The 23,302-nt window shown below is 37.9% G+C and overlaps 1 protein-coding gene and 1 long non-coding RNA gene across 2 annotated transcripts in view; one reads left to right on the top strand and one right to left on the bottom strand.

The window, feature by feature from the left end:
* Positions 1–20,654, top strand: part of LOC116422252 — a 44,583-nt gene extending 23,929 nt beyond the window's left edge. Inside the window, exons 2-5 of the long non-coding RNA XR_004232811.1 lie at positions 631–749; positions 10,182–10,217; positions 14,446–14,532; positions 20,435–20,654. This is a non-coding gene — a long non-coding RNA (uncharacterized LOC116422252). The remainder of the gene's footprint in view (positions 1–630; positions 750–10,181; positions 10,218–14,445; positions 14,533–20,434) is intronic.
* The window catches only part of TSC22D1 (TSC22 domain family member 1), a 147,711-nt gene that overhangs the window by 25,267 nt on the left and 99,142 nt on the right, over positions 1–23,302 (bottom strand).

The raw sequence follows: 23,302 nt of genomic DNA, 5'->3' as shown, positions 1-23,302 counted from the left end.
GACAGAATCTGACATGCATAGGCTTTCTCTTAAGGTTTTTGTCCTATGAGATATACTGATGAATATGTGTGTAGATTTGAATTTAAGATTCACAAGGCAATCTCTCTCAAAACAATCCTGTTAATTAAGTAGATTTTACAGATGAGAAACCAGGATGGAGAGAGATGAGCCAATAGTTACTGTTGTTGCTGACTTCTTTCAGTTGTGACCCCCGGTGAGGTTTCCTTGACAACCATATGGGAGGGGTTTACCATTCCTTTCCCGAATTCACTTTACATATGGATACTGTTAAGTGACTTGCCCAGGGTCACACCACTTCCAGACTCCAGGCCTGGAGCTCTAGTCACCGGCGCGCCACCTGGTGGCCTCACAGCCACACAGCTAGCCTTTTAATAGCCTGATCATTTCATGGGCTCTCATGGAGCTTTCTGAGATGATTCAGGCCTAACTGAATAGTTCTGTATCTCTCTCCCTGCAGGTGATTATAAAACCGGGAATAACTAAGCATTGCGATTGGCACACCAAAGATGTTACATTACTATCAGTAAAATAAATAAAATACATAATGGGGACATCTAGCTATAAGACAGAAACATTCTTTTTTCCTGTATTGCATATTGACCAAAACAGGACCGAAGCAGCCTAAAAGAGCCGTGTGAAAGAAACTCTGCAGTGGGAGCCCACCAGTTTTAGCCAAAACGAACCCGTGCAGACACCTCCACTCTGAAAAGCCTCACATGCTACTTATGGTGAGCTACAGGGAACAACAGCACTCTGGTTCAGAGCTCTGAGCCCCTCTCCCACTCCATCCACGTCCTCACAGAGGTACCCTCACTTCTCTACTCCCACAGCTATCCCAGACTTGGCAACCTGCTCTCTTCTCCCCAAGGACCCCAGGTTTCCAGCCTACTCCCCCTCCTTCGTTCTTGTCCCACCCTTCATTGGGTTATACGACGACAAATAACAAACCTGGTTAAAATCATGACACTATTGAGTGAAGACCGGAATAATTCCCTTTAGTTCCTAGATCATGTATATGCTCAGGTCCTATCATTGGCCCACACAGATGAAATTATGGAGATTACTTAGCTAACTCCTTTATCATACAAGATGAGGAAACTGCAGCCAGCAAAGTTAAATAGTTTTCTCCAAGTCACAGAGCTCATTAGAGCCTCTTGGCTCATAATTCAGGGCAGAGTCTCCCCTGAGTGTGCTGCTTCACTATCTAAGAACACCTAGAGAACATTGGATAGCAGCATCCAGCTCTAAAACCTTTATAAGCTAGAATGATGGGCTATCAGTTAAGGTAAGCTAGTGGAGAAGGGATGACCAACATTTCAGGTAGGAGAAAAATGATTTTGAGTTTTCAGTAGGCTTCCTATTCATTGAGTTTGTGATCATCGGGGAGCACATTAAGAAGAGGGGGGCAATCAGATTGGTGAAGGGCTTGGGAACCATTTCAAGGATCAAAGCATAGCAAATTTAGGAATGAAAAGTGAATTCCTCTCATCCACCTCCAATGGGGAACCTGAGTTTCAGTCAGGTCATGTGATGAGTCTGGACTCAGAGGATTATGGGAAGAGGTCTTAGATAGAAAGGAGAAGAGACTGCTCAATTTTACCTCAAAGGGCAAATGGAACCATCAGAAAACTAGATTTCAGCTCACTACAATTTGGAATGAGTCAACTCAGCCAAAATGATTATAGTGAAAACAAATAAGAAGTCCTTTTTTTGGAGGGAAGGAATGTATAAGAAGGAATATCATAATTGTTGAAGAACACAATACCAAGCAGAAGACCAAATCATGGAAGAAAAAAAATTTGTCTCGCACATAGATCACTCTTGTGACCTATGTGCTTAATCTTAATTTCAGATGATAGTGCTTTAAGGTTTGCAAAGCACTTTATACAATCATACAATTCTCGGGCGTCAGTTTTATAAATCTTGAGCTACGGGATTTTATAGAGCATTTAATCTGACACCCTAAGTCTGTCCAAGATTACACGAGTAGAAAGCATATCATGACAAGGTTAGGAGGCGTTATTCTCCCCAGTTTACAACTGAGGATGAGAGAGATTAAGTGACTTGTCCAATGATACATAGCTTGGACCAATAAGATTTGAATCCGAGTCTCCCCTACCTTTCTGTTGTTCTCTCAGATTCTTCCCCTCCCTGAATGCAGCACAATCTATACTGACCATACTGCTTTTCACTCCATTTCCTTTCCTCCTGCCTTGTACCTGTTGCCTCCCCTCTACCTACCCTCCTGATAGGTGGTTGTGAAAATAAAAGAAGATTACATTTTTTATGACGCATTTTGCAAAGCATCAAATAAATGCTACCATTCTATTTGAAATGTCCTCCCTCTCTCTGGCCTTTCAGAATCTCTTAGGGTTCCCTTCAAGAGTCAGCTCAATTAATATCTACTGGTCATCCTGCCATCTAGGGGAGGGGGTGGGGGGAAGGAGGGGAAAAATTGGAACAAAAGGTTTGGCAATTGTCAATGCTGTAAAATAACCCATACATATAATTTGTAAATAAAAAGCTATTTTTAAAAAGTCAGTTCAAGCATTTGCTTCCATGTGAGGCCTTTGCCTCTCCTGCGAGATTACTGCCAATCCACTTTGCACATTTTTTCTGTGCATATGCTTTTAGGAGTATGGGTCATAAGCTCCTTGAAGGCCAGGCCTGTTTTGCTTCTTTCTTCGTATTAGCAGCTTCTAACACAATACCTTGGCACTGTAGTAGAGGGCTTGATAAATGGTTGCTTGCTTGCTATACAATTCATAATTTTTACATCAGTGAATTAAGACTATGGAATTTGAAAATATATTTTTTTTTTCCTAAAGAAAATCAGGATCTATAATTTCTATAACACCATTAAAACAGAAATATTCAAGAGATCACAGTATCAAATCTCCAATCATTCTAACACTCCTAATTTTCATAAGAAATCTTTCCCTAAATAAAAAAAGAGCCATCAGTCCGATTGTCTACTTTAGCTACAAAAGCTATTAAAGGCAGAAAAATTATATTTGCCTTATATAAATGGGAAATAGAATGTTTTTAAAGGAAAAGACAGATTAAAAAAAAGTGACACCATTAACCTTGTCTGGCCAGCATTGCTTTTTTGGAGGCTATATATGCTCTACTTACTAATTGGGCCAATTGCACTCTATTTTTTCTCCAGTGGTAATGACAAAACTCTTGTCAAAAGGATCAAAATACAATTAACAACAAAACATTAAGGTGCTGGGAAATAGGCTCTATGAGAAAGAGCTAAAAAATCAGAGCAACACCTGACATTTTTCAGGAAGAAGCAAATTTTGTTTTTTTTTAAGCAAACAAACAAAAAAAATTTAACTTGTCAGTACTGAAGTACATAAACAGTTGCCTGTTACCAAGGAAAGTTCTAAGAACTGCTCCCAGGAAGTGGCAGGGAGGATGGAAAAATCATCCCATCAGTCTAAAAGCTTAGTTAATTTTCAGAAACAAAGCTGCTTCTGGTACCTAACTCTGCCCTCTCTGCCCTCCACTCCTTCCCGAGACAAATAGCACCCAAAGGCCAGAGACTAGTCAGCTACAGCCCTGAATTCAGGGCTTTGTTTCTGTCATGATCCGCGATGGAAAGAGCAGCAGGTTGGAGCCACAACAAAAAGGAGCAGGTCTGGATCTGGGCTAACTACTCACTCCCTGCATACCTGGCTCAGAGCTTTCTGCCCAGAGTGGGGCACCCTTCTAGTGCAACCCTGGCACCCCGCATGTGCTAACCTGACTCATTCACGGGTGAATGGCGGTTCCAAGAACGTTTGCCTTTCACATTTGGGACAGGTCCTGCCTTGCCTCCTCAGGCACACCCAATCTTGCTGTTTGCTTGGGGGTACCTTGGGCACAAAGGTCTGTCCTTCCATTTTCACTACCACAAAGCAGCATATTCCTCACAAGCTGCATTCCTTAGTCCGTATTTCTTCCAGTTCTCATTCTATACCATTTCTGGATTAAGCTTTAAAAAATGCTCCCCTCTGCAAGTCCCTCATTGACTTCCAGTCATCTGCATGACAACTGCCAAGATTTTTGGTTCGACCTTCCAGATCATCCACTGTGGCCATTCTCCACCAGGATTGAGGAAGGAGACTTCAGATCCTCTCTTCTTGGAATAACTCTCGCTTTCTCTCCCAAGGAGGTCTGCTCTAACCATCACAGGTTGAAGCAAGAATTTGGACTGCACAATTTAGAAGGAAGGCAGGCAGGCCAATAAAAGAAAGGAGAGGAGTTGGGAGGAACAGGGTTAAGGAAAAAGTCAAGGAGAAGAAAAAGGAGAAGTTACTCCAAAGGGGACTGCTGGATGATGTTCTTTCCCATCTTGACCTCAGCAGTGATGAAAAAAATGAGGGGGAAAAAAGCAGGGTAAAGTAGAAGGAGGGAAATAGTAAATATGAAGAAGAAAATGTGAATGGGAAGGTAAATGCAAAGGAGAAAGGATAGAAGAAAAGCAGATGTCAGGAGACACAAAAGTTAACTAATGTGGTTTCTTATTAACTGACTCCCAATATTTCAGGATCCCTAGTCTTCTATTTCCAAATTCAACTGATAATTCTTCTCCCCTTCAGAGCTTATCCTTCATTTCAACTTCTTACTGCCCCTCATCTCCTGAGGCACTTAGAGATACAGAAGGATAACTCATATCGAGTTATGTGAACATATATATAATGGGTAACCTATTTCAGAAAAATCTTCACCAAATAGACAAATATGGGTTGACCTACAAAAATTTGACTGTTTCAAAATATTAATTGATTAGGTAAAGTATAAAATAAGGTAATTCAATTTTTTATTGAAATAGAACCTAAATTGTTGTAGCCAACAATTTAGAGGAAAGAATCAATTCCTAAAACTCTTCAGGGCAGGACTTTTATATAATTACAACAATGGTGAAAGAACAGATTGCCTAACTTGGTTCTGTCACCAAAAATGTATAGCTGCACACAGCTTTCACAATAAGGAGAACTTGTCAAGATGACAATTATGTCATATCTGTTTCTTCCTTTCAGTTCTTTTAATGCCCATTCTAATTAGACCTTATGGCTGACCTCTGGTCTCCATGCTACAAGTGTCTTCTTACTTCAATCAATCTGGATTCCTATACACATCTTTCCAAAACACCACCTCCAAACTGTCACTCCCCTTCTTAAAAGCACTCAATGATTGTTCTTTGCTGACAGTAAAAAGTTTAGTATTTAAATATTCATCCTATCAAATTTCATTGATCTAGTAACTCCAAATCTCCCCACATGCCATTTTGAGGCCCTTGTCGCGCCCCCACCTCCACCTCCCCCCAACAAGGCTTTTAGACTGATGGGATGATTTTTCCATCCTCCCTGCCACTTCCTGGGAGCAGACAACTCAACAGAGTTGTGTCTCACAATTAAGGACAGGCCAGCATTCCTCTGCAATCAGGCTGCCCCATCCACTGGCAATGTATGTAGCTTTCTCCCTCCCTCCCTTCTCTGCACATAAATCTCTCTGTCTTCCCTTCTCCTTACAGCTAGCTGAAATCCTAACCATTCTCCCAAGGGTGGCTCAGCTCCTCTTTCTTCAGTCAAGGCTTTCCTTGCCACAACACCCCAAAATGACCTCTCCCTTATTTCCAATAGCACTCATTATGTACTGATCTGATTCAGCAGGTGAAATGTGTGCTGCAATGCCATACACACTTTAAAAGAAACTGCACTCATCTTTGTATAGAAGAGGATTCTTTTCCTTTGTTTTTTTACCCCACCCAGTACCTGGCCCCCAGAAGCTTACCACCTGTTTATGCCCCAACACACACACTACCACACAGCTCAATGCTTCAGGGTTATTATGGAATTGTATTTAACTTCATGTGTTAAAACATCAGTCTTATTCCAATGTCAGACTGCCACATACAGATGACCCTGGATTTTCAAAGGTAACACCAGAGGTGTGGAAAGTGGCTCCAAGATACAAGGATACAAGAGCTATCCAAGCCTCATTACAATAAAGTTGGCCACCAGGTAATGACTGCCTACTAAGGTATGAACAGGTCTAAGATCTGCGTTGATAGAAAGCTTGAACCACATTGGAAAAAGGAAGACCCACATTATTTATTTTGAGTTCTGAAGCAAAAAAAAAAAAAAATAATAAAATTTTTAGTTGATTTATTACCTACATTCTGTGTCATAATCTATTGACACTTGAGGCCATAAGTATTTCAGGTAAATATAAAGAACTTTTAATTACCCGAACTTTCAGTTTTAGTAGTTATAGATGAATGAAAATTCATTTCAAAACTGAAAAAATTCTTTTAAAAACAAACATTAGAAGACATGCCATTACCCATAAAATAAAAACCAAGAAAAAGAAATTTAAGCTGGGTATGTTAATTTTTAAAGTCTTTTAAACAGATACTGGTCACCTTTGAGTTAGTATTTCACTGGTATGGCACTACTTCAACCAACCTGTTTTTACCATCTGTTCTTAAATTATTTGTGCAAATATTATAGATGTTCTTAATTGAAATTCTTGAAATTGATTCTTTCAGACAAGTTTAAGATAAATATTAATTTCAGAATATACAAAATCAGAAAATCTTTATCTGACTTCCAACATGAATGCTTTGGGGTAATTATAAAAGTTTTAACTGACGCTAGTGAGATAAATTTTTTAAAGTACAGTTTTAACCAAAACTAAGTGTTAAATGGAAAATGTGTACCTATTATAAAATAAAAAACAATGCAAAGAAGGGAAATCTATCCTCAGTTATGTCAACCATAAACTATTCGTATTCAGCACTTTGTAGAAAGTGGAAAGCTACTGTCTGGATGGTACCTGACAGTTTTTTTTAAGAACTTTGACAAAATAACTAGACTATGCATACATCCCAATGTTTGCTGCATACCTCAAAGAAATCAAAGATATAAAGAAAAGCCACAGAGACTCCAAAACAGATATACAGCACTTTTTGTCACAGCAAGAACAGAAAACACAGCGGGTGTCCATCAAGTGGCCAAACTAGCTGTGGAATGCAAATGTGATGGGATGTGTCCGAAAGAAATGTTGAACATGAAGCATTCAGAAAAGTCTAGAAATACGAAAATACGCATTTTGGAGAACCAGGAAGCCAAAACATATAAGGACAACAGTGATGGGAACATACAGCATGGACAAGAAGCTAAATGCTGTCAAGTTCTAATGACCACACCTGGTGCCAAGAGAGAGATGAGACATTGGTGGTCTCTGGGAAGAAAGGTTCGGGTTGGGAGAATTAATGATGTCCAACAGGCACAAATTCAGACCCCATGGATGGCTACTTGGGTAAAGGGGGAGGGAGGGAGAAGAAAAGGGAGAGGGAGGGAGAAGAAAAGGGAGAGAGAGGGAAGAAGAGAAAGGAGAGAAAGACAAGACAGCTCCATAGCATTTCACTAAGCACTTCACAGAGCACCGAGCCACATAAACACCAGTCGCTCCCGTGTTGGAGGGAAGACCGCAGCTTGGGAACAGAGCCCAATTTTCCCACCCTTGTGCCCACAGCTCCTGACGGGAATTACTCAGTGCCTCGGTAGCTGTCACTCAAGGGCAGGAGCCTCGTGGGCAGTGGGTTTTCCTATCTGCTGTGGAGTTCACATGAATGTTCCCAACTGCCACAGGAGTAAAATGTAAAGGGGGCAGAATCAAGCGCTGGTCAGAAAGGCTCCAGCCATCATGTTTACAGGACTGGAGACACAGGCTCTGGCAAAGTGTAACAGGGTGGTGAAAATCTCCAGCTGGGAGTTGGAATTGTATTCTTCCTTTCCCCTCTACTTTTTTTTTTTTAAATTCATTTTTATCTGATTTTTTTCACTTTGAATTCTCTCCCTTTCCCTCCCCTCCCCCACTCAGGGAGAAAAGCAGGAAAAACAGAGCTGTTACAGAGAAGTAGAGTCAAGCAAAACCAAACCCCATACACACCACACTTGGTCCCCACCAATTTAACAGAACTGTTGCTACCTTATTAGCCCAGAGATTTGATTTCACTGGAAAAAGGAAATAATTCCCTGTGAGGAAATTTCCCCTACCAAAGCAGGTGGGAACCATATAATTTAGTATTAGAGAGCTGCTTGAAGCTTGGAGAAATTAAATGATTTGCATTTAGTAGAAGAGGAGGCACCATCCACTCATTGATCCTAGAACTCAACAGAACAAGTTTTTACGTAAGTTTTTTAAAGGCAGTATAAAAAGTTGAATAAGAAAGAAAAATACAGTATACAAATCTAATAATAATAGCTATATTTATATAGAACTTGGATTCTCAGTTCATATTTTACATTATTTCATTTAATTTCTACCACCGCCCTGTAACATTAGTCTAATAACCTCTAGTTACCATTATCCTCATTTTACAGGTGAGGAAACTGAAGCTTGGAAAGATTCAATAACTTGCTTAGGATCTTATATCCAGTAAGTGTTTGAGGTGAAATTTGAAGCCAGATCCTCCTGACTCGAAGCCCTGAACTTTCTCCATTTAACAGTTGTGAAATCTTAGTTTTATACATTCTGCTTTGCTAGAATCTTCAATTTTCAAGGATGTTTGAAACCTGAAGTAATGGGGGCAACTCCCATGGCAGCAAGAAACACTCAACATGTAACAATAATTAACTCAGCAAAAGAGAACCCAAGATGGCACAATTAAATGCAATATGCTTATTATAATGCTTTAATTAGCTGGCAGTGGATAGAAGAAACCAGCTTTTTCCTTTGAAAGGCAAGGAGCCTGAGAGAAGCAACAGTCAAACAAAAGAATGATAAGGACTGCGAACATCATCTTAAAAGAGTGGACAAGAACAATGCCAAAGGAAAAAAGGAGGGAGTCAGCGCAAGGCTGGGCTCAGGAGAAAGAGAGAACAACCCTGTAGGAGCCTCCTGGAACATCCAGTGCCCTATTCAGGTCCTGATAAGATTAGGAAATCCCAAATCAACGTATACCTGCAGAACATCATCTTCCCGCCTCTACCCCAAATCTCTTTCTCTGCAAAAGGCATCAGCACCCCTTCAGTCACCCCAATTTGCAACTTTTACACTTTCCCTTCCTAATGAAACACAGTCTCTTGCCAGGTCCTGTGAATTCTGCCTTCCCATCTCTCATTATCTGCCACCTTCCATTTGTATGGCCATCCCCCTATTTCAGATCCTTTATTAATCTAATCTGTCATCTCAGCTATCAGAATGACGTCCTTATTAGCCCATCTCTTCACTTCTGGAACCTTCTCTTTCCAATCTATTTTCTGAACAGCTGGCAATAATCTTCAGAAAACATAGGGTATTGTGATAAAGCTCCCTTAGGCTAAAGGTAACTATTTTATCAGTGAGAAAATATATAGCTCATCTTGAAAAAGCAGGATTTTGTTTCACATTTTTATCATTATTCCTGATGTTATTTCGTTAATTGATCCTATACGGTTCAATTAATGTATTCATTTAAGACAACTCAGTTAAAAGATTTCAAAGGCTTAGTTTCATTATCACAATTTGCAATTTATGATGTGGTATATTTTCAGAATTCTCCAAGATGTGAAACATGAAGGAGGACTTAAAACTATGATTATTACCATGTTTACAAAACATGAATCATCAAAAAAAAAAAAAAAAAAAAAAAAAGTGAAAGCATCCTAACATTAAATTTTAAAATAACCAGGGGTATCCCTCTTCAAATGCCATCAACAACTTAATGGGGACCACTCTGGTAGCAAGGGGAAAAAATCATAAATGTTTCAGTATTGTACAGATAAGTGCAATAATGTCACGAGCAGCAAAAGATAAATTTATGGAGGCTGTCAATCACTTTCTTTAAACTGGATTTAATCTACCTGTCAATTGTACAGAAAGATATCTATCCTTCACGAAATAGAGGAAGCCATAAACCTGCATGTGCCTAATCAGGCCAGGTACACAACCAAACAGTAATCTATCATAGGTGAATGATTTCTCTTTTCCTATCTCCTTGTCTGTCAGTCTTCCTCAACCTTCTCTCCCCTCCCCCAACTAAAGATAGGATTTGAATCAATGTTCATTTAGATCCACAGGTCACATATTACCTGCATCTACAGCGACAATCTATTACACTAGGTTACATTTTTTGTTTTCAAGAAATGGTTTAATTATGATCATATTCGGTTTTTTCCTAGCAAAATCCTACTCTGATGCTTCATCATGATGTGGAGGTGAGCCTGAGGACTGCCTGAAGCACAAATCTGGAGACAGTTCATTGAGCTAGAAGGACTTTTCGCTCTGCCCTCATCCCAGACCAAGCAAGAGTTTGGAGAGGCCATCACCAATTGGGTGTCCTCATGATAAGCATGTCCTAAGCAGTCCAGGGCTTGTTCTTACTGAAGCAAATATACCCCATTGATGTCAGAAGTGTAGTCTGCAGGGAAGCTTTAGGGCACATGTTATAGAGACTTAAACGAAAGGAATTAAAGTTCAAGTCTCAGAGCTAACAGATTAAGGAAAAACAACTTAAGTTTTATCATCTCCATTTATGATAATACTATCCTGCCACCTTGTGGTACATTAAAGAAAACCAATGGCTTTTGGCTTGGAAATTACGTAGAAATTTCTTACAAAACAGTACAGACCGCATGCTGGAAATGTATGAATATTTAATAACTTGATTTACTCATCTTTTCCTTATGTATATGCCACTTAAAAATTAAAATTTTATTCAAAAAAGATCCTCAAATTCTGAAAACAACTACAATTTGACTTTTTGACGTTTTTATTAATTTTCAGTTAGCTCCCCTTTGCATGTACAGGACATAATTACAACTGGAAAAGAATTTTGTGAAAGTTAATCATACAGAAACTCACTGGAAATGCCAAATGATAAAGGGTTATCAGATTAAACCAATCTAGCTGTAAAAATTATATTGTCCAGCAGATGGCAGTACTTGATCAGTCTATAACCTATATGACCAGTTGAGATGGAAATTTTTGCCACATGTTAAAATCTTATTCAGTCAACTTTTTTCCTGAACACCTTAAGTTAAAGGAAATTAATTCTTTTTAAAGGGCTAAGAGCACATATTATTTGAATTAGGATTCACTTAGTCCACCTGGCAATGTAAAACAAAAAACATTGTAAAAGGCACTGCTTAAAGTATACTTTCAGGTACTCTTTGGTATATAAGGAATACTAGGAAAGCCTGAGAGCTTTTCTATGAGTAATTTATTTCAGGAAGGAATAAAAATGAGCAACTTTACTAACTTTCGGTTCTGCAAAAATAATACAATTTAGCTTTTCAGGATAATAATCATCATCAGAAAGAACGGAACAAGAATTACAAAAGGTCTCAAAGATAATCTCGTCTAACTCAAACTGCAACACTAAACTCCTAAGATCCCTAACAAGCTAACCTCAATCCACTACTTCACGAGGCAGTCCCACTTTCAGAAAGCTGTTAGGATGTTTTTTCCTTATACTTAACTGAAATGTTCCACTCTGCAAATAACTTCTATAGTTCTGCCTTCTGTGGCTAACTACAACCAGTCTTAATCTTCTTCTACATTAGAGGCTTTCAAATACCTGACAATCACTCTATCTTTATTCTAACCCCAAGTCTTCTTTTCTCCAGTTTCATTAATCTTTGTTTCTTCAATTAGTCCTTGAATGATATGTTTTTAAGGTCCCTCTCCATACCGGTCACTCTCTTTCGGACAACAACTTTCTAAAAATGTGGTATCAAGAATAGAAAACAAAGCTCCCAAAGTGGCTATTTATTAGCCATACTAACATATTAAATCTGACATATTAAATCTGCAGAAAAAGAGGCACAAGATCTTTTTTGTACCACTGTCGTAGTCAATATTGTTGCCTAGCCATATACTTGCACCATTATCCACTGGTAAAGTTTATTTTCTGATCTTAAGTGAGATTTGATCCATTTGGCAAACTCTTTTTAGGATGTTGACTGTCCTCCTGATATATTAAATATTCCTCCTAACTTTTCATCATCTGCAAATTCTATAAGCTTATTATCTATGTCTATAACCAAGTGACTTGACAAATAACAAGTGACTGACAAAAATGCTGAGCAGAACAGAAAGAAGACATGTTCCTGGGGTACCCCATTAGAAAACCCTCTTAAGGCTGACATTTGATCCAGGATCACTTCTTGAGCCTTGTCATTTCAATAGTTCCAAATCCACATCTTTCCATCTTGTCCAGGTCATCACAAAGGGAGTTTTTTCAATGTCTTACTGAAGTCTAATGTAGTAAATGGAGAGCACTTAGTTCTACCAACCTAATAACAATGTGAACAGAAATGAAGCGTTTGTTATGAACTTATGCCTAAGCTCTTAGTGGCAGCCAGCTGACTTCAAGCCTCAGGCTTAAAGAAGATACTTCTTTTTGAAAACTGGGACAAGATTTGCCTTTTTCGAGCCTGATTTTCATTTTCCATGCCTTTTATTACATAACAGAACAGGACCTCTCAGCAATCACATCCTACAGCATTCTAACTTCATTACTAAGGGCATCTAAGGGATATATATGCAATTATGCTTGCCTTTCCCCTTCATATTGATCACTGATTCTAAGATATAATGGTCATTTTCTCCCAAGGTTCTCCATCTCTTTTACATGAGCAATCAATTTCTCTTTATCAGAAGTAAATTAAGAAGAGCTGTTCTCACTGAAGTTCTTTGTACCTCTGATCAACATGATGACAATTGTAACTTCGGAAGAATGAGCTGAACAGATAATGAAGCATGACTCACTTCTCTTTAGAGATGAGGGGTAAAGGTATAGAATAAAAAATACTTTGTCAAACAACAAATATTGACTTGTTATGTTTAACTCTTAGATGTCTGTCAGAAGGAAGTTGCTTTTGTGGGGAAAGAAGATATCACTAGAAACTTGATAGTGACATTTTTTAAAAGCACCAAAAACATTTAAAAAAATGAACATCAGCTGCTGCTCCTCCCACTTTCTGAAGAATGAAATAAAAGTTTATCTGAATGAAGTCCTCTATCACTGCTATCCATGCCAGGCTTGTGATATTTCCCAATTCATGAAGATATTTTCTCCTTCAAGCCAAGTGTCTGTATACTCATTGTTCAATACTGCATTAGTTATTTATTTCTCCACTGATCTTCCCAACAGGTCTCTCCACTATGCTTTCCACAGCCAGTTCCTGAATTTTCTCATTTGAGTATACATTCTTGCTATTAAATATTACTACATGAGCCACTTTCATCTGTTCCTTCCAAACCTAAAGGCATTATCTTACTTAGTATTAGCATTAGCTATAAAGTTGAACTCTAGCTCATTTGATGTCTCATCCACTCTTGAGGTATTTATATTCAGACATCTATAGCCAAGGATTTTACTCCTTTTCATATTGACTTCTGTGAATTGATTGCTGATACCCTTCTTATCTCTTACCTGGGACTGTGGCATGTATGGATGGATTAGCAGTTTTCTTCCTCTCTTTTCAGCTTACAGCTCTTTCAATTCCCAAATCTTCATGCAAATATGTCTTATCAATCCTCATTAGAAGTACTTCATACTTAAGATCATTATTACACAATCTTTCTATATGGTTCAGAAATTTAAGTCTTGTTCATGGGTACTATCTTCTTAAAGCTCTTTGAGCAAGTCATAATCTTTCTGGGTCTTAGACTTCTTCTCAACTGGAAAATGAAGGCCTAGTTTAGACACTTTTTTTTTCCATGTTAATTCTAAGTTAGAAACATTTCTAGTTTCAGAAAAAAAAAATGGATCAAAAGAAAGATAAACTAGGGATCTTAATTGAGGGAAGGAGGCAAATTTAACCTTATCACTATTACTGAGATTTGAGGCTCAGTAGGATATGATCTATGACTGGAGGAAGAAGTAGTTGCTCCAATTAGACTTTGTGACAGAGGAATATCCAGGAATAATCTCACATATGCTCTAGATTTTGTAAGAGTGGGTTTTAAAGGGCTCAAAGATAGGAATAGGGAAGATCCCATAGTTAAAATGTTATAAGGAAAAGCAGCAAAGATAGTATAAGTAGTTCTCCAGAATGAAATTTTGAAGACATAAAAATAATTTTGAGGACAAACTTATTCTCTTCAGTGTTTTCTTAAAAAAAAAAAAAAAAAAAAAAAAAAAAAAAAAAGTCTACACATTAGGAATTAATTGAACAACCTAGATTTACAAAAGATCTTCACAAAAGGTAAGCAAGAAATATTAACAGAAAATGCCAAAGAACGACACACACACACACACACATTTTAAAAGAAGTGTCAGAAAGGCCAAAGCTGAGAACAAGCTAACTTGGGTAAAGAAAAGACTACCAAATCAAAGAATGAGAAGGATCAAAGAAGGGTTAGGTGGGCTGCTTAGTCACATGAGATGATAATACACAGCGAGGGTAAAATTGCTCTTAATTCTGTTTTCTCTGCCAGGGAGAATGACCTTCAGACTGGTACGGAGAGGACAAAAATTCCTCATAAGGAATTAAAAGCCAAGATAAATTGCAAGATATTAAGACGGTATGTTGTTTAAATCAACAGGCTATGTTCTTGGATACTGAAAGAGCATTACTGAGCTAGCCAGGGAATCTTTGAAAGATTTTAGAGAAGAGGGGAGAGGGGTAGCATAGGACTAAAAAATAGCAAATATTATTCCAATTTTTTGTTAAAAAGGGAAAAAAGTGATGTCCCTAGCTTATGAGTGGCTTATCACTCACTCCTGGAAAAATCTTAAAAGGGAATTATTAAAGGAGTGGTTAGTGAACTTCTAGCGAAGGAAGCAGCTGTCCCAAAGAGCCAGACTCACCAAGTTTACTTCCTTGGGGCCTAACCGCATTTACCTTTTTGACAGATTTACTAAACTGATCAGGGCAATACTCTAGTCATAGCTTATCTAGATTTCAACTAAGCAATTTGATGTCATCTCTGATGTTGTCCTTGTGGACAGGATAGGGCAAGAAAAGAGACATGGTCTCAGTGAAACTAAACTTAGGTGGTTCAGAACTGAATGATGGCAAAGTCAGAAGGGGGTGGGTCTCTGCTGGAGCCCCAGAGAACTGTGGGTTGGATAAAAGCACAGATGGCATACTGATCAAACCTGCAGCTATCAACTAAGAAGGCCCAGTTGACGTGTGGAATAACAGTCAGGATCCAAAATGAGTTCTGACAGTCTAGAACACCAGGTAAAATTAATAAAATTAATAAGCCCTTGGGATTTAAAAAGTCAATTTTGCAACAGTAAGGGACAGAACATCTGAAAATGATCTGGGGGTTTTGGTGAAATGTAATCTTGCTCTCAAAGGTACATGCATCAGCGAAATAATCTAAAATAATCTTAAACAGCATTAAAGGATTCTTACCCATCCAGAACAAATGAGATCACAATTCTACAGCATTCTGGCGAGCAAGAGCATTATAATGCTCCACTATGTTTACTACATTTTAAGAACACTGATAAGGTAATGTGTGTCCAGGGAAGGGCAACAGATAAGATAAAGAGTGCTAGGAATATGTCAAGGGAGGAGCATTTGAAGGAATTTGGAATGTTTAGTCTAAAGAGAAGAGAAGAAAGGGATTCCCTTTATAACTGGGGTTAGTTTTGTTTCTGGCCCCAGAGGGCAAAACCTAGAGTAAAGAGTGGAGGTTAGAGAGAGGTAGATTTAGGTTTGCTGTAAAGCAAATCCCTTCTTAACAATTAAGAGTTATGCAGCAGTTAAATGGCCCAACTCAAAAGGCAATGGGATCCCATCAGAGTACTTCATAAGCTAAGGCCAGAACCATTTTTCCACCTCCCTGTCATTCTGGAGGCAGCATGAGTATAGGAATGGAACCATGCCCACATCCTAGGTACTTGCTTCTTCAAATTCATCAGCATTAACTCATACTGAAATTCACATAAAGACAAAGAGGAAAAATTAAAACTGTTTGAGAAAAGCCTGAAAAAAAAAAAATGGGATAAATTTCTGGAGAAACAGATTCTTGCAAACAAATTAACAAGAATGATGAGAATATGTTCCAGATTAGCATAATCAAATTATTATGCTAACTCTGCATTCAGGGAGTTTAAAGTGAAAGTCCTAATGGATATTAAGAGTACACTGGATGGATCAGGAAGATGAAAGGAAATCTTGCAGAAAAGAATATTTCTTTCAGTCCCAAACAAGAGTCAGCCAAAGAAATAAGAAAATTCTAAAGCTGAAGCTATGTAAAAACACATCCTGTTTTTGTTGCTTCATTCAGTTTCTCTTTTTTTACAACTGGTTTTTGTTTTAATTTGTAAGATTTTTTTTTAAATGAGGATTAAAAGTATATTCTGAGTGAGGCTCATTGTCTAGATTTCATTAAGAATACTTTGCATCTAACCACCTGTTATTAAAAGAAATTAGGAAAAAAATCTTAGGGGGAAAAAACCAAGGATAGATAATCTCTTCTCAAATATGTTATAGAGGGAATTATAGGTTGGATTAGTTGGGATTCAATTCTTGAGATTTTTTGTGACATGACAAAGTTCTCAAGTTGCTGATAACTAGTGGAAAAAATAATGTACACAAGTAACTTAAGAAGAGTGTGATTAATCAATCCATAAATATTTGTCAATATGTCCTCACAAGAGGACTCACTATGGACAAATTTTAATGAGAAATTAGAAAAGGGATATTTAACTTTCACCTGAGACAGACTTTTCTGAGGAAGCACTATCTATTTGGGGTCCTGAAAATAATGGACTCTACCTGACCAATTAAAGGAAGGGGAAAATACAGGGTATGGAGTTCACTCTATGTATAGGAGGCAACACAGGCAAAGTCATAGAAGGGAGAGGGTAAGATGAGAACAGAGAACAGAACAATCCAGATCAGCTAGAAAATAGAGTATGTGTGTGGAGGGGGATGGGAATAGATAAGGCTGACAAAGCACAGGGGAATGAGAAGGTGAAAGCTCTCAAATGTTAGGATCAGGAGTTTATCCTGTAAGCAGTAAGAAGATAAAGGTTTCTGAGTAGAAAAAAATGTTATTATCAGAGCAATGCATTGGGCAGAAGATTCAGGTGGCAATGAGAAAATAAAACAGAGGTGATTTCAGTAGCCTCTTCCACAAGAAAGGAGGGCCTGGCAGCAAGAAAAGTCTAAAGATGGGACTGGACGTGAGACGGAAGATGGGGGATATAGTCCCAAAATGAGTCTGGACTTAGAACCGAAGTGTGTGTGTGTGTGTGGGGGGGGGGGGGAGTGGAATTTCAGTGACAAACACAAAAGTTGAAGAGACAGGTAGGTCTGGGGGCCAACATGGGAAATTTTAGTTTGAACTTGAGTCTGAAGTGATGATAGGATTAAACAATAGGGTCTGGAGTTATCATTACAATTAAGTGTAACATCATCATTTCAAAAATGCGAATAATCAATGAAAAGATTAACAAAAAATTGAGAAAGAAGGAATTTAACAAATACCTAAACTCTGAAATGAGATCATGGACTGCCTCAAGACCACAGATTGAGAATATTCATGGCACCTAGAAGAGTAGATGGAGTGTGGACTATGCTGAGTGAAGAGCCGAGTTCAAGCCTTCCTCAGACCTGGATTGTCTGAGCTTTAGACAAATAATTTCTTAATGGCTCAAGCATTTCTGAGAATATAAGCTGATGAGTTGGTGTTGATCTTTAATGGTACAGAGAGTTTCCTATGGCCAATTAAATCACAAGCTCAATACAAAAACAAAAACAAAACGACAACAAAAAAGAAACATTGCAACTCCATTAAATTGGCCTCGTCTTTCCCTATAATCCTCTTTCTTCTCAAGATTCTATACTGCTTCCTAAGTTTTTACTTACCAATCAAGGACTTATTAATCTCTGCAAAGTGCCAGGTACCATACTAAGCTAGTGAAATGCTAAGAGCCTACTCACTTTAAAACAGCATTTTCTAACTATTAGCATAACTGACTATATTAATAACCAAAACAACAAGAATCACATGATTATCTCAATAGATATGGAAAAAACATCTGACAAAATCCAACACTCATACCTATTAAAAACACTAGAGCACATAGAAATAAATGCAGTTTTCCTTAAAAAGTAACATAGTAGTCTTAGTGTCTGATAAACCCAAAGACCCCAGCTTCTGGGATAAGAACTCACTATGTGACAAAAATAGCTGGGGAAATTAGAAAATAGTATGGCAGAAACTAGGCATTGACCAATATTTAACACTCCATATCAAAATAAAGTTGAAATGGGTTCATGATTTAGACATAAAAGAGTGCTATAAACAAATTAGAAAGAACAAAGGATAGTCTACCTCTCAGATCTGTGCAGAAGAAAGGAAATTTGTGGCCAAAGAAGAACTGGAGTACAGTATAAAAGGAAAATGAGTAATTTTGATTATATTAAATTAAAACGGTTTTGTACAAACACAATTATAATGCAGCCAAGATTAGAAGGGAAGCAGAAAACTGGAGGAAAATGTTTACATCTAAAGGTTCTGATAAAGGTCTCATTAATTATATAGAGAACGGACTCCATTCTCCAATTGATAAATGGTCAAAGGATATGAACAATTTTCAGATGAAGAAATTAAAACCATTTCTAGTCATGTGAAAAAAATGCTCTAATCACTACTGATCAAAGAAATACAAAGACAACAATGAGGTACCACTATACACCTACACACCTCTCAGATTAGTTAAGATGACAGGAAATGATAAATAAAAAATGCTGATGGGATTGTGGGAAAATTGTGGGACACTAATATATTGTTGGTGGAGTTGTGAACTGATCCAGTCATTCTGGAGAGCAATTTAGAACTATATGCAGAGAGTCATCAAACTGTGTATACTCTTTGATCCAGTAGTGTTTCTACTGGGCCTGTATCCCAGAGAGATCTTAAAGGGGACCCACATGTGCAAAAATGTTTGTGGCAGCCCTGTTTGTAGTGGCCAGAAACTGCAAAGTCAGTGGATGTCCATCAGTTAGAAAATGGCTGAATAAGTTACGTAAATAACATTCATATAAGAAATGATGAGCAAGCAGATTTCAGAAAAGCCTGAAAAGACTTAAACATGAATTGATACTGAATGAAGTGAGCAGAACAAGGAGAACATTATACACAACAAGATTATGTGATGATCAGTTCTGACAGTCATGGCTCTTTTCACAACAATGAGCTGATTCAGGCCAGTTCTAATAGTCTTGTGATAGAAAGATCCATCTGTGCCAAGAGAGAGAACTGTGGACACCGAATGTGAATCACTGTTGATTTATGTTTGCTTTTTGTTTTCTTATTTTTTTTTTCCTTTTTGATCTAATTTTTCTTGCACAACATGGTAATTGTGGAATATGTAGAGAAGAATTACACATGTTTAACCTATATACGTGCTGTCTAGGGGAAGGGCATGGAGGAAAGGGAAGGAGAAAAATTTGGAACACAAGGTTTTGCGAGGGTAAATGTTGAAAACTATCTTTGCATGTATTTTGAAAATAAAAAGCTATTATTAAAAAAAAAGACTGCATTTTCTGAATCAGTGTACTAGATGCCAAGTAGTAAAACACAGAAGTCAGTCCCAGAACCATTCATGAAGTCTGTCCTCCAAATTAATTACCCAGTATTAATAAGAGAGCAAGCTTTAAGTTAGATTGCTGGCACAGTGCCATGAACCTATATATATATATATATATATATATATATATATATATATATATATATATATATACACACACAAGACTTCACTGTTTTTTGTCAGGTTTCTGAGGAATGTGTAGACGAACTAAAAAGAACATCTGAAGGGGAGTTCAAAGACTAAAGGCAGCTAGATGGTGCAGTGGATAGAGCACTAAGCCTAAAGTCAGGAGGACCTGAGTTCAAATCTGGTCTCAGAACATTTAACACTTCCTAGCTGTGTGATCCTGGGCAAGTCACTTAACCCAAACTGCCTTAGCAGCAAAAAAAAAACAAAAAACAAAACACTTTTCAGGTGTATGGGATACAGAATAAAATAAAGTATTTAAACCAGTGACCAAATCAACAAAGTGTAATTTTTTTAGTGGCACTATTTTTCCTCAAAATCTCACTTGGTCAAAGCTTAAATGACCTTTATTTAAGAATGATACCATTATGGGGGCATCTAGGTGGTGCAATGGATCAAGCACCAGCCCTGAAGTCAGGAGGACCTGAGTCCAAATCTGGCCTCAGACACTTAACACTTCCTAGCTGTGTGACCCTGGGCAAGTCATTTAACCCCAATTGCCTCAGCAAAAACAAACAAACAAAAGAATGACATCATTAGTAAGAAAACAAGGGTCAAAGTAAAAAAAAAAAAAGACAAAACTGGCAAAAAGAGAGAATTTTAAATTGAATTAAAAGAATAAAATATTTCATTGTGATTTTAAAAAGTATTTAAATATATAATGCTATTTTTTTTCACCTTTAGGATCCACTACAACATATCAAGCTCTGTATTAGCGTGGAGTCCAAGAAAAAGTTTACAATCAAGTAGAGTTAACCATTTCATAAGTGGTCAGTGCATGAGTTACAAGATCAACTCCATTAACCATCTCAGTGTCCTGCAAGATTATAGATGAAAGGTATCCCAGAATAAGCCACAATTCACTAGTCATCGGCTACCAGAGGCACCCATTGTGAATACTACACATCTTCACCTAAAAGTTGCCTAAGAATTGTTAAAGAAACAACAGAATAAACTATGAAAGAAATGGATTAGGAAAAAGAAATGTAGCAATCATCAAGATATGAAGAGTTAACTTTAGGGATACTGTATCCTCTTTTATAGTATTTACTAAATAATGAAGTAACATTTCTGACACAGTAAGCATATTAAAGAGACAAGGAAAAAATATTGATTGCTTTAAACAAATTTTGAAACGATAACCTGAAATCTTTATGAAATTAGATAAATGCAAACTCCTATACTTAAGATTTTTCAAAAGAATCAATTGTAGATGTAAAGAGGAGCAAAGTGGCCTGGGGACAAAGTGCCAGGCCTGGAGGCAGGAACACTAGTCTTGTTTGGTTCAAATCTGGCTTATACATTTTCCTTTGCCAAGAAAACTTCAAATGGGATCATGGAGAGTTAAAACATGATTAAAAAACAACAAAAATTCTGCAAAAAAAACAAAAACAAAAACAAAAACAAATAATATGAACCAATAGTGTCATATAGCTACTTTTTAAAAATCCATTGCAGTTTTTTTTTTTTTAGTCTGCATTAACAAAATGTTAGGGGAGGAAATAACTGACTGCATTTTGCACTGATGAGACCACATGTGGAATAGTTTGTCCCATTCTGGAACAAATATTTTAATGGCAACAAAATAACTAGAGAAACCTGAGAAGACTAGTACACGTTGGTAGAAAGTCTGTTCTACCAGTAATGGGACTGTTCCACCTAAAGAGGTCTCCATCAATGAAGCATTTCAACAGTAACAGGTGACATGCTCATGGCGCTTCTGAGGTTTGCAAAGCACTTCACTTCTGTCTGAATAACAATCCTGTGAGCTTAGTAGTATAGAGTAACCTCATTTTACAGATAAAGAAATTGAACCTCAGAAAAGTCAAGGGATTTGTCTAATCAGAGAGAAATACAAGTAAGGTTTGAATACAGGTTTCTTCTGACTCAAACACCTCTTGCTACATCACACCAAAGCAAATACCTGTGACTGGGGACGCCGTGTGAGAAAGTGAGTAACGACAAATGTAGCATTTACATGTCCCTGCCGTGGGCATCATGCTCAGTACTTACAACCCTGAGGTGCACGTGCTACTGTAATCCCCGTCGTGCAGCTGAGGTTACGTGGCCAGGACGTGCCCAAGGACGGACAGCCAGGAGGTGCAGGAGGCTGCGTTTGAACTCGGGTCTTTATGACTTCAGGCCTGAAGTGTCACCTCTTTATACAACATCAGGAACACTCTCCCAAGATGGCCCTCTCCTTTCCCTGTCCAAGGCAGCTACACTTCACATCCTTGGACCTCTCCTACCTTTTGCTCCCTGGCCCACCTCTTGTACTTTTCCTCTCTAGCTTGTCCCTTCTCAGACTCCTTTCCACCCTTCCAGACCCCTTCTTCAGCTCTTATCTACTCACTAAGCAGAGGTTCCTTCTTTAAGTTGGGTCTTCATGGCATAAGGAAGCACAGAAGAGCCAGGATGACAAGACGGGCCAGGCCCTTCAGCGCCAGCCAGTGCCCCAAGGACTTGGTCTCTTCATAACCTTGCCCAGGAGACTGACCCAGCATCCCCTAACTAGCACGTGTCTGAGGTAGACACCACAATCTAGCACCATGGATAAAAATAAATCCCGTACCACTCTACTTTCTCAGGCTTATTTTAATTTCTTCCCACCATGAACTTTACACTTTTACAACTTTAAATTAGGCACCTTTCCATGATCCAAACTGCCCTCTCCTCTCCTATCATTGCTTTTGCCATGACTGAATGCACTACCCCTACCCCAAATCCTCCTTTACCTGCCAAATTTCTACACATCTTTTAAAAACCCAATCCAATGACACCTATTTCATGAAGCCTTCCAATTTCTCCAAGCCAACAACATTTCCCCTTGTATGTCACAAAATAATTCTATTACACTGAGGGTTCAAATGAGTCCCACTGTCTAGGCTTGGAATAGGCACTTAATAAATGCTGGCCTAGAAATCAGACGTTAGGTGAAGCAGACCATGGGCATCTCTTTCAGCACTTGTTATCACACAAATATTCAAGGAAGATTGTTCCTCAAGTCATCAGACATTGTTCGAAATGCTGTATCATGTCTTAATTCTTTAGTTTCATTTATTTAGCAGCTAAAGTTTTTCATCATTTTAGCACAGAGTTGTCCTAAAAAAAGATTTGAGTTTTTCAAAAGTCCTCCATATATTTTCTTAAGTCATCAGCAAGCATGCATGTAATTGTACTTAATAACAAGATCTATTTTATACTGTCTTGAACCAAAAAAACCCGATTATAAACTATTAAAATCTAAATGTTATTTTGAACTACTAAGAAATTAGCCTTGCCATATTAGTCTTCCATTATGAAAAAAAAAAATACCATTTTCCTACCCTCAATAACATCATTAACAGGGAATTTCTAAAGGTAAATACTGCTCTAAAAATAGCATACTGCTGCCATAACATTTTGATATATACCACCATTCATAAATTACAGCCAAATCCCACTATAATAGCCAGTTGTTTAGACTGGACTCTATAATACTTTCACCTGTCACATTTTTTAAGAGCCAATTAACATGCTCTGTATTTCAACAACAACAACAAAAAGTATAAG

The sequence above is a fragment of the Sarcophilus harrisii genome, chromosome 3 (genome assembly GCF_902635505.1).
Source record: "Sarcophilus harrisii chromosome 3, mSarHar1.11, whole genome shotgun sequence".
Taxonomy (NCBI): Eukaryota; Metazoa; Chordata; class Mammalia; order Dasyuromorphia; family Dasyuridae; genus Sarcophilus; species Sarcophilus harrisii.
The sequence above is the reverse complement of the archived record's forward strand: the minus strand, read 5'-3'. Positions and strand labels throughout refer to the sequence as shown.